Source organism: Papio anubis, chromosome 9, assembly GCF_008728515.1.
Source record: "Papio anubis isolate 15944 chromosome 9, Panubis1.0, whole genome shotgun sequence".
NCBI classification, from domain to species: Eukaryota; Metazoa; Chordata; class Mammalia; order Primates; family Cercopithecidae; genus Papio; species Papio anubis.
The window spans coordinates 50,187,937-50,204,974 of NC_044984.1; the positions used below are offsets into that span (position 1 = coordinate 50,187,937).

Here is a 17,038-nt window from a genome sequence, read left to right on the forward strand (position 1 = left end):
AGTCCCATGCCCATGGAGCTTCCCTCATTGCTAGCACAGCAGTCTGCGATCTAACCGCAAGGCAGCAGCAAGGCTGGGGGAGGGGCGCCCACCATTGCTGAGGCTTAAGTAGGTAAACAAAGCCACTGGGAAGCTCGAACTGGGTGGAGCTCACAGCAGCTCAAGGAAACCTGCCTGTCTCTGTAGACTCCACCTCTGGGGACAGGGCACAGCTAAACAACAACAAAAGCAGCAGAAACCTCTGCAGACGCAAACGACTCTGTCTGACAGCTTTGAAGAGAGCAGTGGATCTCCCAACATGGAGGTTGAGATCTGAGAAGGGACAGACTGCCTGCTCAAGTGGGTCCCTGACCCCTGAGTAGCCTAACTGGGAGATATCCCCCACTAGGGGCAGTCTGACACCCCACACCTCACAGGGTGCAGTACACCCCTAAGAGGAAGCCTCCAAAGCAAGAATCAGACAGGTACACTCGCTGTTCAGCAATATTCTATCTTCTGCAGCCTCTGCTGCTGACACCCAGGCAAACAGGGTCTGGAGTGGACCTCAAGCAATCTCCAACAGACCTACAGCTGAGGGTCCTGACTGTTAGAAGGAAAACTATCAAACAGGAAGGACACCTACACCAAAACCCCATCAGTACGTCACCATCACCATCAAAGACCAGAGGCAGATAAAACCACAAAGACGGGGAAAAAGCAGGGCAGAAAAGCTGGAAATTCAAAAAATAAGAGCGCATCTCCCCAGGCAAAGGAGCGCAGCTCATCACCAGCAACGGATCAAAGCTTGACGGAGAATGACTTTGATGAGATGAGAAAAGAAGGCTTCAGTCCATCAAACTTCTCAGAGCTAAAGGAGGAATTACATACCCAGCGCAAAGAAACTAAAAATCTTGAAAAAAAAGTGGAAGAATTGATGGCTAGAGTAATTAATGCAGAGAAGGTCCTAAACGAAATGAAAGAGATGAAAACCATGACACGAGAAATACGTGACAAATGCACAAGCTTCAGTAACCGACTCGATCAACTGGAAGAAAGAGTATCAGCGATTGAGGATCAAATGAATGAAATGAAGCGAGAAGAGAAACCAAAAGAAAAAAGAAGAAAAAGAAATGAACAAAGCCTGCAAGAAGTATGGGATTATGTAAAAAGACCAAATCTCCGTCTGATTGGGGTGCCTGAAAGTGAGGGGGAAAATGGAACCAAGTTGGAAAACACTCTTCAGGATATCATCCAGGAGAACTTCCCCAACCTAGTAGGGCAGGCCAACATTCAAATCCAGGAAATACAGAGAACGCCACAAAGATACCCCTCGAGAAGAGCAACTCCAAGACACATAATTGCCAGATTCACCAAAGTTGAAATGAAGGAAAAAATCTTAAGGGCAGCCAGAGAGAAAGGTCGGGTCACCCACAAAGGGAAGCCCATCAGACTAACAGCAGATCTCGCGGCAGAAACTCTACAAGCCAGAAGAGAGTGGGGGCCAATATTCAACATTCTTAAAGAAAAGAATTTTAAACCCAGAATTTCATATGCAGCCAAACTAAGTTTCATAAGTGAAGGAGAAATAAAATCCTTTACAGATAAGCAAATGCTTAGAGATTTTGTCACCACTAGGCCTGTCTTACAAGAGACCCTGAAGGAAGCACTCAACATGGAAAGGAACAACCAGTACCAGCCATTGCAAAAACATGCCAAAATGTAAAGACCATCAAGGCTAGGAAGAAACTGCATCAACTAACGAGCAAAATAACCAGTTAATATCATAATGGCAGGATCAAGTTCACACATAACAATCTTAACCTTAAATGTAAATGGACTAAATGCTCCAATGAAAAGACACAGACTGGCAAACTGGATAAAGAGTCAAGACCCATCAGTCTGCTGTATTCAGGAGACCCATCTCACATGCAGAGACATACATAGGCTCAAAATAAAGGGATGGAGGAAGATTTACCAAGCAAATGGAGAACAAAAAAAAGCAGGGGTTGCAATCCTAGTCTCTGATAAAACAGACTTTAAACCATCAAAGATCAAAAGAGACAAAGAAGGCCATTACATAATGGTAAAGGGATCAATTCAACAGGAAGAGCTAACTATCCTAAATATATATGCACCCAATACAGGAGCACCCAGATTCATAAAGCAATTCCTTAGAGACTTACAAAGAGACTTAGACTCCCATACAATAATAATGGGAGACTTCAACACTCCACTGTCAACATTAGACAGATCAACGAGACAGAAAGTTAACAAGGATATCCAGGAATTGAACTCATCTCTGCAGCAAGCAGACCTAATAGACATCTATAGAACTCTCCACCCCAAATCAACAGAATATACATTCTTCTCAGCACCACATCGCACTTACTCCAAAATTGACCACATAATTGGAAGTAAAGCACTCCTCAGCAAATGTACAAGAACAGAAATTATAACAAACTGTCTCTCAGACCACAGTACAATCAAACTAGAACTCAGGACTAAGAAACTCAATCAAAACCGCTCAACTACATGGAAACTGAACAACCTGCTCCTGAATGACTACTGGGTACATAACGAAATGAAGGCAGAAATAAAGAAGTTCTTTGAAACCAATGAGAACAAAGATACAACATACCAGAATCTCTGGGACACATTTAAAGCAGTGTGTAGAGGGAAATTTATAGCACTAAATGCCCACAAGAGAAAGCAGGAAAGATCTAAAATTGACACTCTAACATCACAATTAAAAGAACTAGAGAAGCAAGAGCAAACACATTCGAAAGCTAGCAGAAGGCAAGAAATAACTAAGATCAGAGCAGAACTGAAAGAGATAGAGACACAAAAAACCCTCCAAAAAATCAATGAATCCAGGAGTTGGTTTTTTGAAAAGATCAACAAAATTGACAGACTGCTAGCAAGACTAATAAAGAAGAAAAGAGAGAAGAATCAAATTGACGCAATAAAAAATGATAAAGGGGATATCACCACTGACCCCACAGAAATACAAACTACCATCAGAGAATACTATAAACACCTCTATGCAAATAAACTGGAAAATCTAGAAGAAATGGATAGTTTCCTGGACACTTACACTCTTCCAAGACTAAACCAGGAAGAAGTTGAATCCCTGAATAGACCAATAGCAGGCTCTGAAATTGAGGCAATAATTAATAGCCTACCAACCAAAAAAAGTCCAGGACCAGATGGATTTACAGCTGAATTCTACCAGAGGTACAAGGAGGAGCTGGTACCATTCCTTCTGAAACTATTCCAATCAATAGAAAAAGAGGGAATCCTCCCTAACTCATTTTATGAGGCCAACATCATCCTGATAGCAAAGCCTGGCAGAGACACAACAAAAAAAGAGAATTAGACCAATATCCCTGATGAACATCGATGCAGAAATCCTCAATAAAATACTGGCAAACCGGATTCAACAACACATCAAAAAGCTTATCCACCATGATCAAGTGGGCTTCATCCCTGGGATGCAAGGCTGGTTCAACATTCGCAAATCAATAAACATAATCCAGCATATAAACAGAACCAAAGACAAGAACCACATGATTATCTCAATAGATGCAGAAAAGGCTTTTGACAAAATTCAACAGCCCTTCATGCTAAAAACGCTCAATAAATTCGGTATTGATGGAACGTACCTCAAAATAATAAAAGCTATTTATGACAAACCCACAGCCAATATCATACTGAATGGGCAAAAACTGGAAAAATTCCCTTTGAAAACTGGCACAAGACAGGGATGCCCTCTCTCACCACTCCTATTCAACATAGTGTTGGAAGTTCCGGCTAGGGCAATCAGGCAAGAGAAAGAAATCAAGGGTATTCAGTTAGGAAAAGAAGAAGTCAAATCGTCCCTCTTTGCAGATGACATGATTGTATATTTAGAAAACCCCATTGTCTCAGCCCAAAATCTCCTTAAGCTGATAAGCAACTTCAGCAAAGTCTCAGGATACAAAATTAATGTGCAAAAATCACAAGCATTCTTATACACTAGTAACAGACAAACAGAGAGCCAAATCATGAATGAACTTCCATTCACAATTGCTTCAAAGAGAATAAAATACCTAGGAATCCAACTTACAAGGGATGTAAAGGACCTCTTCAAGGAGAACTACAAACCACTGCTCAGTGAAATAAAAGAGGACACAAACAAATGGAAGAACATACAATGCTCATGGATAGGAAGAATCAATATTGTGAAAATGGCCATACAGCCCAAGGTAATTTATAGATTCAATGCCATCCCCATCAAGCTACCAATGAGTTTCTTCACAGAATTGGAAAAAACTGCTTTAAAGTTCATATGGAACCAAAAAAGAGCCCGCATCTCCAAGACAATCCTAAGTCAAAAGAACAAAGCTGGAGGCATCACGCTACCTGACTTCAAACTATACTACAAGGCTACAGTAACCAAAACAGCATGGTACTGGTACCAAAACAGAGATATAGACCAATGGAACAGAACAGAGTCCTCAGAAATAATACCACACATCTACAGCCATCTGATCTTTGACAAACCTGAGAGAAACAAGAAATGGGGAAAAGATTCCCTATTTAATAAATGGTGTTGGGAAAATTGACTAGCCATAAGTAGAAAGCTGAAACTGGATCCTTTCCTTACTCCTTATATGAAAATTAATTCAAGATGGATTAGAGACTTAAATGTTAGACCTAATACCATAAAAACCCTAGAGGAAAACCTAGGTAGTACCATTCAGGACATAGGCATGGGCAAAGACTTCATGTCTAAAACACCAAAAGCAATGGCAGCAAAAGCCAAAATTGACAAATGGGATCTCATTAAACTAAAGAGCTGTTGCACAGCAAAAGAAACTACCATCAGAGTGAACAGGCAACCTACAGAATGGGAGAAAATTTTTGCAATCTACTCATCTGACAAAGGGCTAATATCCAGAACCTACAAAGAACTCAAACAAATTTACAAGAAAAAAACAAACAACCCCATCAAAAAGTGGGCAAAGGATATGAATAGACATTTCTCAAAAGAAGACATTCATACAGCCAACAGGCACATGAAAAAATGCTCATCATCACTGGCCATCAGAGAAGTGCAAATCAAAACCACAATGAGATACCATCTCACACCAGTTAGAATGGCGATCATTAAAAAGTCAGGAAACAACAGGTGCTGGAGAGGATGTGGAGAAATAGGAACACTTTTACACTGTTGGTGGGATTGTAAACTAGTTCAACCATTATGGAAAACAGTATGGCAATTCCTCAAGGATCTAGAACTAGATGTACCATATGACCCAGCCATCCCATTACTGGGTATATACCCAAAGGATTATAAATCGTGCTGCTGTAAAGACACATGCACACATATGTTTATTGCAGCACTATTCACAATAGCAAAGACTTGGAATCAACCCAAATGTCCATCAGTGTCAGACTGGATTAAGAAAATGTGGCACATATACACCATGGAATACTATGCAGCCATAAAAAAGGATGAGTTTGTGTCCTTTGTAGGGACATGGATGCAGCTGGAAACCATCATTCTTAGCAAACTATCACAAGAACACAAAACCAAACACCGCATGTTCTCACTCATAGGCGGGAACTGAACAATGAGATCACTTGGACTCGGGAAGGGGAACATCACACCCCGGGGCCTATTATGGGGAGGGGGGAAGGGGGAGGGATTGCATTGGGAGTTATACCTGATGTAAATGACGAGTTGATGAGTGCTGACGAGTTGATGGTGCAGCACGCCAACATGACACAAGTAGACAAGTATGCATATGTAACAAACCTGCATGTTATCCACATGTACCCTAGAACTTAAAGTATAATAAAAAAAAAAAAAAAACAGCATGATACCAGTATGAAAACAGACACATAGACCAATTGAATAGAATGGATAACCCAGATATTAATACACATATCTATATCCAATTGATTTTGACAAAGGCACCAAGACACTCTTGGGGAAAGGACAGTCTCTTCAAGAAATGGTGCTGGGGAAACTGGATGTCCATATATAGAAGTATGAAACTAGACTCCCATCTCTCTCCCTACAAAAATCAACTCAAAATGGATGAAAGACCTAAATGTAAGATCCAAAACTATAAAACTTCTAGAAGAAAACAAAGGGGGAAATCTCCATAACATTGGTCTGGGTAATGATTTATTGGATATAACAACAAAAGCATAAGCAACAAATGTAAAAATATAGACAAACTAATTACATCAAATTTAAAAGCTTCTACACAGTGAAGGAAACAATCAACAGAGTGAGGAGACAATCTATAGAATGGAAGAAAATATTTGCAAACTATTTATCTCACAGGTGATTAATATCCAAAATATATAAGGAATTCAACAACTCAGTAGCAAGAAAACAAATAACCTAATTTAAAAACAGGCAAAGAACCTAAATAGAAATTTCTCAAAGGAAGACATACAAATGACAACAGGTATATAAAAAAAAGTTCAACATCACTAATCATCAGAAAAATGCAAATCAAAACCACATGAGATAACATCTCACTCCTGTTGAAATGGTTATCATCATCTGGGTATGGTGGCTCATGCCTGAATCCCAGCACTTTGGGAGGCCACGGCAGGAGGATTACTTGAGCTCAGGAGTTTGAGACTAGCCCAGGGAATATAGTGGGACCTCGTCTCTACAAAAAATAAAAATAAAAATAAATAAATTAGCTGGGGCACCGTGGCATGCACCTATAGTCCCAGCTACTCTGGAGGGTGGGGTAGGGAGATCATTTGAGCCCAGGAGGTGGAGGTTACAATGAGCTGAGATTGTGCCACTGCACTCCATGCTGGGCAACAGAGAGAGACTGTCTCAAAAAAAAAGAGAGGTGGCTATTATCAAAAAGACAAAAGATAACAAGTTTTGGAGAAAGGGGAATCCTTGCACACGGTTGGAAGTTCCCCAAAACTAAAAAATACAATTGTTCCCAAAAGAAAATAAAAATAGGAAAAAAAAAAAAAAAAAGGCCAAGCACTATGGCTCATACCTATAATCCCAGCGCTCTGGAAGACCAAGTTGGAGCACATCCCTTGAGTTCAGGAGTTCAACAACCCAAGAACAGCCTGGGCAACATGGCAAAACCCCATCTCTACAAAAAATACAAAAATTACCCAGGTGTGATGGCAAGTCCCTGCAGTCCTAGCTACTTGAGAGGCTGAGGTGGAAGGAGTGCTTGAGCCCAGAAGGTTGAGGCTGCAGGAAGCCATGTTTGTGGCATTGCATTCCAGCCTGGGAGACAGAGATTCTGTCTCAAAAAAACAAAATAGAATTACAAAATGATTTAGCAATCCTATTAATGGGCATATATCCAAAGGAAATTATATCAGTATGCCAAAGAGAAGATATCTGCATTCCCATGTTTATTGTGGCACTATTCACAAGAGTCAAGATACAGAACTAACCTAAGGGTCCATCAATGGATGAATTAATGAATAAAGAAAATGTAGTACATATACACAATGGAATAATATTCAGCCATAAAAATTTAATCCTATCATTTGGGACAACACGGATGAACCTGGAGGATATTATGTTAAGTGAAATAAGCCAAGCACAGAAAGACAAATTCTGCATGATCTCACTTACATGTGAAATCTCAAAAACCTGATCTCACAGAACTAGAGAGTAGAATGGTGTTACCAAAGACTGGGACAGTTGTAGGGGGGAGGATTGGGGAGATATTGGTCAAAGGATACAAAATTACGGTTAGATAAAGAGGAATAAGTTCAAGAGATATGTTGTATAGCATTGTGACTACAATTAATATAAAATACATTGTATTCTTGAAAAATGCTGAGAATGGATGTTAAGTGTTCTAACCACAAAAATGATAGCTATGTGAACTAAGGCATATGTTAATTAGCTAGATTTAACCATTCCAAAATGTTATATTCTTCAAAACATCATGATATACATGATAAATACATACAATTTAACTGTCAATTTAAATAAATAAATAAAGTTGAAAAAATACTGGTAATTGTTCTATTTCCCACAATTTTTTTTGTTTTGTTTTGTCGAAATAGGATTTCATTATGTTGCTGAGACTGGTCTCGAACTTCTGGGCTCAAGCAATCCACCTGCTTCAGGCTCCCAAAGTGCTGGGACTACAGACATAAGACACCATGCCCAGCCCATGATTATTTTTAACCATCATTATTTCTGCAGTTTTCATAAGGCTTTTGTAATATACTGATGTTTTCCTGTAAAATTTTTTAGAGTCTCTTTAGACTTCTTCCCTAAACTCCTATTAAAAGTTCAATTTAAGAGTTCTCAAAAATTAGGGTTCATTAGTATGTTCTGCATGTGGGTCTCTTGAGATCTTTTATTTCTTTCCTCAAATGATTATGTTGAAGTCTCCTCAGAATAGAAATTTTAAAATGTGCTTCAGTCTAGTGTGAAATCAGAGAGGACGCACATATCTATGTTCAAATGAGGCAAAGTAGAGGAAATAAATATTTGAAGGGAGAGTGCTTCCTAGGGTTTTATTCCCACTAGTATGACTTTGCATAGCTTAAAATAAGTCACATCTCAAAGGATTAGTTACTGGCCAAGGTGCATTTAAATTAATGTGCAAATAGGAAGTAGCAAATGAGAACTAAACTGATATATAACCGGATGAGTAAGACTTTTCTTACTAGGTTTTCATAAGTTTGTGAACTTTGTGAATGATTACATCAACAAATCACGGTTGGAAAAGCAAACAAGTTGAATTTTATGCCACCTCTCATCCATATCTGACTTCTAAATTGTAATCCATTCCACAGACGTCTATGGTCAAAATCCTATAACATTTGTCCTGAAAGTCAAGTGTAAGTATATTCTCAGCTTATAGTTATATCTATGTTACCTTTTTGTAATTGTGGAACATGAAATCATGTAACTGTAATTTTTTTTTGTTTAATTAAAAAGTACCTTATGCTTGTAGCCCCTTTCCTGAAAGTAACTAGTCCATTCAGAGGCTTAGAGAATGTGTAGCATGGGCCCCAAGTACAAATAAACACTTCTCCTTAAATGTCAGTGGGGAAGATTTAAAGGAACAGATAGCTCAGTGTCCTGAAAACTAAGGACAAGGAACAGTTCTGTGCCCAAACAAACCTTACACACATTGAGTCCTTTTTACAGTCAAACTACAATGTATATATATACTTTGAAACATAACATTGTACATGATAAATACAAACAATTTGATGTCAATTTTTAAAAAATATAACAAAACCCTGAAAAAAAAACAAAATTATTATATTCCTCTTACTCTCGATAACAAACAGAACAAATATAGATTTTTATTATTTGGTGATAGAAGAGCACCAACTATGAACAAGAAAATTTCAAGTGGGGGTGGAGGGAGGGAGAGCATCAGGAAGAATAGCTAATGGATGCTGGGCACTACCATGGCACACATTTACTTATGTAACAAACCTGCACATTCTGTACATGTACTTCTGACCTTAAAATAAAAGTTGAAGAAAAAAGAAAAATACAGTCTTACTGATAAAGGCCTGGCTCTCAGCTCTTGAAATCCCAGCAAAGATGAGGTAACACACATGACTCTCTGGCCATTCATCAGTGGAAAAAGAAAGGCAAAGGTAAAATCAAGTTACAGAACCAAGTAGCTTTATGTTAGGCTAGACTTTGAAAGTTTTAGTTTCTAGGCAAGAAATCTAGGGAAGAAAGTACAACTGTATCATAAATGGCCAAGGATAAATCGGCAAATGAAGAACAAAGTAAAGTGGCAGGGGCACTAATTTTTTTCATTTATTTAACGAATATGTATTTTGCCCATACTGTGTGTTTTTGCTGTTGTTATTGGGAGATAAATGAATATCAGAAAAGAAGAAAAATATATTTATAAAGAGATCTAGCATAAACCAACACTATAATCATACAATAAGCCTTGTTTCTCTTGTCCTTCACCTGCTCTTAAGGAACTTATAAACTAGTTTTGGAAAGATGACACACACATAAGATAGAAAATGGTTGATGCCTGAACAGAATGCATCATTATGTTAATTCTTATCTTAGAATCAGACATTTCTCTGCATTTATTTTGTGTCCCAGATATTCAGATATTCATTTTGATTTTAAAATTCCACATAGAGTACAGTCACTATGGAAAACATATAGCATTTCCTCAAAAAAATTAAAAACAGAATTACCATATAATCCAACAATGTATATCTCTGGGCATATATCCAAAAGAATTGAAAGAACTTTTTAAAGATTGCCATTCTAACTGGTGTGAGATGGTTTCTCATTGTGGTTTTGATTTGCATTTCTCTGATGGCCAGTGATGATGAGCATTTTTTCATGTGTTTGTTGGCTGTATGCATGTCTTCTTTTGAGAAGTGTCTGTTCATATCCTTTGCCCACTTTTTGATGGGGTTGTTTGTTTTTCTCTTGTAAATTTGTTTGAGTTCTTTGTAGGTTCTGGATATTAGCCCTTTGTCAGATGAGTAGATTGCAAAAATTTTCTCCCATTCTGTAGGTTGCCTGTTCACTCTGATGGCAGTTTCTTTTGTTGTGCAGCAGCTCTTTAGTTTAATTAGATCCCATTTGTCAATTATGGCTTTTGTTGCTGTTGCTTTTGGTGTTTTAGACATGAAGTCCTTTCCCATGCCTATGTCCTGAATGGTATTACCTAGGTTTTCTTCTAGGGTTTTTATGGTTTTAGGTCTAACATTTAAGTCTCTAATCCATCTTGAATTAATTTTTGTATAAGGAGTAAGGAAAGGATCCAGTTTCAGCTTTCTACTTCTGGCTAGCCAGTTTTCCCAGCACCATTTATTAAATAGGGAATCCTTTCCCCATTTCTTGTTTCTCTCAGGTTCGTCAAAGATCAGATGGCTGTAGATGTGTGGTATTATTTCTGAGGGCTCTGTTCTGTTCCATTGGTGTATATCTCTGTTTTGGTACCAGTACCATGCTGTTTTGGTTACTGTACCCTTGTAGTACAGTTTGAAGTCAGGTAGCGTGATGCCTCCAGCTTTGTTCTTTTGACTTAGGATTGTCTTGGCAATGCGGGGTCTTTTTTGGTTCCATATGAACTTTAAAGCAGTTTTTTCCAATTCTGTGAAGAAAGTCATTGGTAGCTTAATGGGGATGGCATTGAATGTTTAGATTACCTTGGGCAGTATGGCCATTTTCATGATATTGATTCTTCCTATCCATGAGCATGGTATGTTCTTCCATTTGTTTGTGTCCCCTTTTATTTCACTGAGCAGTGGTTTGTAGTTCTCCATGAAGAGGTCCTTTACATCCCTTGTAAGTTGGATTCCTAGGTATTTTATTCTCTTTGCTGGAAAGGATGTGGAGAAACAGGAACACTTTTATACCATTGGTGGGATTGTAAACTGGTTCAACCATTGTGGAAAACAGTATGGCGATTCCTCAAGGATCTAGAACTAGAAATACCATATGACCCAGCCATTCCATTACTGGGTATACACCCAAAGGATTATAAATCATGCTGCTATAAAGACACATGCACACATATGTTTATTGCAGCACTATTCACAATAGCAAAGACTTGGAATCAACCCAAATGTCCATCAATGACAGACTGGATTAAGAAAATGTGGCACATATACACCATGGAATACTATGCAGCCATAAAAAAGGATGAGTTCGTGTCCTTTGCAGGGACATGGATGCAGCTGGAAACCATCATTCTCAGCAAACTATTGCAAGAACAGAAAACCAAACACTGCATGTTCTCACTCACAGGTGGGAATTGAACGATGAGATCACTTGGACTCTGGAAGGGGAACATCACACTCTGGGGCCTATTATGGGGAGGGGGGAGGGGGGAGGGATGGCATTGGGAGTTATACCTGATGTAAATGACGAGTTGATGGGTGCTGACAAGTTGATGGGTGCAGCACACCAACATGGCACAAGTATACATATGTAACAAACCTGCACGTTGTACACATGTACCCTAGAACTTAAAGCATAATAAAAAATTTTTAAAAATTTAAAAATTAAACAAAAAAGAATTGAAAAGAGGCTCTCAAAGAGATATTTGCACATCTATGTTCATAGCAGCGCTATTCACAATAGCCAAGTAGAAGCAATCAAACTTCCATCAACAGATGAAGAAGTAAACAAAATGTGGTACGCACATACAATTGAATATTATTCAACATTAAAAAGGAAAGAAATCTTGTCACATGCTACAACATGAATAAACCTTGAGCTCGGGCCTGAGGGAAAGCAGACACCAGCAGCAAATATTTAGAGACTGGTAATAGTTACAAGAGTCCACATATTCAAAAATCAAAGGGAAGCTGTGGAATCTTTGATTATCACAGTTTCAATGGTACTGCTGATTCCATACCAAAGACTTTTCAACTGTGAGCTACCTTTTTTCTTTTTTCTTTTCCCTCTGAGACAAAGACAGTGATGAAAGAAATATCACTGCCAAATTAACAGATATAATGAAAGATCAAAAGTAGAGACATGTTCAAAGTGAAAATAAAAACTGGAAATGGAGAATTTAGGCATTCGTTTTGAAGGTAAGCTAGGAAAGTATATGAAAATTGTTAAGAGGAGTTTTAGAGAAAATCCTACATGAGAATTTAAGAAAATAGTTCTTGTAAAGAGCCAGCTCTTATCCAATAAAAAAAAAAAAATTTTGAGTAAAACTGTCAAAAAAAAAAAAAGACACTTAAACTAATCCTATGGGTAAAACTTGCCTCTCCAAAATGTTCTTGAGCTCTTCTGTATTCATCACTAACATTTGTCCTCTATACATTCACAAGCAGCAAAAGTTAGAAATGAAAAACCAAACCTTTCTGACAGGATTCATTCTGCTTGGACTAACAGACAACCCAGAGCTTCAAATTATCATTTTTGTATTTCTCTTCCTCACCTACATATTCAGCATCATTGGAAATCTGATCATCATCATCCTTACACTACTTGACTCCCACCTCCAGACCCCTATGTATTTTTTCCTCCGGAACTTCTCCTTCTTATAAATTTTCTTTACAACCACTTTTACTCCCAGGCTACTGTTCAGCATCTCAACTGGGAATAAAGCCATCAGCTTTGCTGGATGCTTCACTCAATATTTTTTTGCCATATTCCTCGGGGCCACAGAGTTATGCCTTCTGGCTGCCATGTCCTATGACCGTTATGTAGCCATCTGCAAACTCCTGCATTACACCACCATTATGAGCAGGAGGGTCCACATTAAGCTGGTTCTCTGCTCTTGGCTGAATGGATTCTTGATCATCTTTGTCCCAATCATCTTCACCAGTCAGCTGGACTTCTGTGCCTCCAACAGAAATCATTATTATTCTGAATCATTAATATTGTGAATCATTATTATTGTGACTATGGACCCCTCATAGAAATAGCTTGCTCAGACACAAGTCTACTGGAACTGGTTGACTTTTTCTAAGCAGTTATGACCTTGATGATCACCCTGGTGCTAGTGATTCTCTCCTACACAAACATTATCAGGACTATTCTGAAGCTCCCCTCTGCTCAGCAAAGAAAAAGGGCTTTTTCTACATGTTCTTCCCACGTGGTTGTCATCTCTCTTTCTTATGGCAGCTGCATCTTCATGTACATAAAATCTTCAGCAAAAGAAGGTGTTGCCTTCAATAAAGGAGTAGCTGTGCTCAATATCTCAGTTGCCCCTTCACTGAACCCATTCATTTACACTCTAAGTATTAATAAACAAATAAAACAAGCCTTCAAGGACGTGGTCAGAAAAATTGTGAGTCTTCATTCAGTTTAATCACCCCAAAATAAATAGAACTTTTGAATGATATTCATGGAGCTCCTCCAGCTGATAACTTGAGCTTCAGATTTGTCCTTTTGTTAGAGTGATTTCTCAGAAAAATACAATGTGAGCACGTATCTTTTTTTTTTTTTCAAACTTGCTGACAAAAGTATTCAGAGAAGGCAAGTTCAAATTTTTTTCTGGTAGATATATTTTAATAAAGGGAAAAATTAGGAAAATTATATTCTTAGACTTTGTACACAAAAACAACTACTTGGTTAAAAGCTATTTTCTTATAAATCTGGTGATTAGCTGAATGATTAAGTCTTCCTTCTCATAAGGAGCTCTTAGTCTCATCAATTAAAAAAAGTTGCAAACACATTGGGTCAGAAATGACTAGCTACTTCTCAAAGAAGGTTATCAATGATGTCCTACCAAAAAAAATTCTATTCCAGATCACCTTTTCTTAGGTTCTAAACAATTTTGATTCTGAAGCTTCTTCCTCTGACAACTCCAAAGATTATCTCTTTCTGGCATAAACCACAGAAATTATTTCCAGTTGTAAAGTACAGTACTGGCTTTCATGTGTGCTCCTAGAACATTGCTGACTGTCTGATTTGAGAGCTGAAATCAGAATGAAAACTCTTACCAGAGAACCATCTGGATTCCATTTAAAGGAAGACTCAGGTGAAGAAACTCTTCGGCAATTTTGGCAATTATAAAAATCTGTTAAGAGCTGTATTGTGACAAGGATGTGCCTAGCTTTTACAGGATATATTTAGAGATGAAACTGAGGAGGTTGGGAGTGTTATGATACTATGCCATGGTCTATTAACTATCTTAACAACTTTCTGCCATCAGAGTCCCTTGGATGCCCCTCTGACCTTGCCAACTATTGTGGTAACTCCAGCCCCCTGGCTGCCTGTGCTTAAGTAGAGTCCCCTGGCATTTACTACTTCAGCCCTCATCATCTCAATGAACATCAGCAAGCCCAGCTCCATGACTATCCCTCTTACCATCATCCCTGGTGAATAAGAGCCACCAGTGAACTTACTAGTCATGCTGGTGCACCTCTCAGAAACACATTCCCTTATGCCTTGGTGAATGGTGTGTCCTGTAGGCCCTCCTACGAAGTAAATCATCTAGTGGGCCTTATGGTCTAATAGCATATATCCATCCTATCATGCCAATCTCCCTCAACCTCTTTATTTATTCCTTTACCATCTTCCAGAGCAACTCAGATATTTCCACAGTGTTGGACATCACAATTTTCAGGCTCGAAGATCCGCCCCAGCAGTAAATGAAATCCTCACTCCACATTCTATGAAAGTGCTCCCCAAGTCAATAAATTCTAGCTCAGCCAGTCTTACATGTTAGACCCCTGATCAAAATTCAATCCCAGGAGCACTCCTCTAACTCCTACCAGTACAAGATAGCCAATTCTTACAATTCTTTCAGTATGTAGGTTCTTTCCTCCCTATCAAGCCCAGCATGTCCTTAGCTGGATTATATTGGGTTTAACCCTAACAGATCAGCCTAGCATCTGGGAGAGGAATTGAATACAACTACTGAAGGAAGCATCAGGTGATCTCCTGAAACATCTTCCAGGTAACTTTTACTATGAAAGAGTGGGCCACCTCTGCAAATCAAAAGTGTTTGGAGAGAGTTGCAAAGTAAAAATACTTACAGGCATCTATCCAGATGTCCCTTTTCCGTGTTTCCAGTCCCAGATTTCCCCATCAAGGTCCTTAGCTTTATAACAGACCTTCCTTGCTAATGATTCAAATATGTCTGAACCTCTATGTCATTAACAAGTAGATCAACATGCCAGTCAACCAAGATATAAGACCCTCTTTTTAAGCTACCACATAGGCCCTCTGGATCTCATAAGCCACTAACTGCTTGTTAAAAGCCCTTAGACTCTCATTACCTCTCTTCAGGACATCAATACAACTTAGCAGTAACTGTCAATTCCATTGTCTGTAGGCATTTATTCCCCTGTATTTTTCAAATACCTACATCATTACATATGCCACTGCGTTCTTCTTGACTAAGACATTTTTCCAAACAAACCAACTCAACTTTGAAGGATTTTGAAGACTGTAGTGCACTGAAGTTATTGATAGCGACATGAACAAAACTAAGCTAAGCTCAGTTCTTTACTAGGTGGACTCAATCCACCAACCATCAGCCTTACAGAATAAAATTCATGCCCATTTCTGGGTATAATATTATTACTTCAGTCCTGCTTGTTTGTCTATACATGCTGTTTAACATGAAATCAAAAATTACACGACACACAAAAAAGTGAGAAAAAAACAGTAGCAAAATATAAAGCAATGAATAGAACTAGACTCAAAAATGACACAGATGTTGGAATTATTAGACAGTGACTATAAAACAATTATGATTACCATGTTAAAGTATTTAGTGCCAATTGCTGGCAAGATGACGAAATAGGAACAGCTCCGGTCTGCAGTTCCCAGCAAGATCGATGCAGAAGGTGGGTGATTTCTGCATTTCCAACTCAGGTACATGGTTCATCTCACTGGGACTGGCTGGACAGTGGGTGCAGCCTACCGAGGGTGAGTCAAAGCAGAGTGGGGTGTCACCTCACCCAGGAAGCACAAGGGTTTGGGAAATTCCCTCCCCTACCCAAAGGAAGCCATGAGGGACACTGCCATGAGATATGGTGCAGTCCAGCCCAGATACTGCACTTTTCCCATGGCCTTTGCAAATGGAAGATCAGGAGATTACCTCCGGTGACTACACCACCAGGGCCCTGGGTTTCAAGCACAAAACTGAGTGGTCATTTGGGCAGACACCAAGCTAGCTGCAGGAGGTTTTTTAGAGGGGTTTTTTTGCTTTTTATTTTGTTTTGTTTTGTGTTTTCATACCCTAGTGGTGCCTGGAATGCCAGCAAGATAGCACCATTTACTCCCCTGGAAAGGGGGCTGAAGCCAAGGAGCCAAGTAATCTAGCCCGGCCATGGAGCCCAGCCAGCTAATATCCACTGGCTTGAAATTCTCGCTGCCAGCACAGCAGTCTGAGGCCGATCAGAGATGCTTCAGCTTGCTAGAGGGAGGGGCATCCACCATTGCTCGGCTTGAGTAGGTGGTTTTACCCAAACAGTGTAAAAAAAGCTGCCGGGAAGTTCAAACTAGGTGGAGCACACCACAGCTCTGAATAGATCAATAACAAGTTCTGAAATTGAGGCAGTAATTAATAGCCTACCAACCAAAAAAAGTCCAGGACCACACAGACTCACAGCCGAATTCTACCAGAGG

The 17,038-nt window shown here is 39.1% G+C and overlaps 1 pseudogene; it reads left to right on the forward strand.

Moving 5' to 3' along the window:
• The first annotated feature begins 12,701 nt into the window (after positions 1 to 12,701).
• Positions 12,702 to 13,868, forward strand: LOC101022498 (annotated as a pseudogene).
• The last annotated feature ends 3,170 nt before the right edge of the window (positions 13,869 to 17,038 follow it).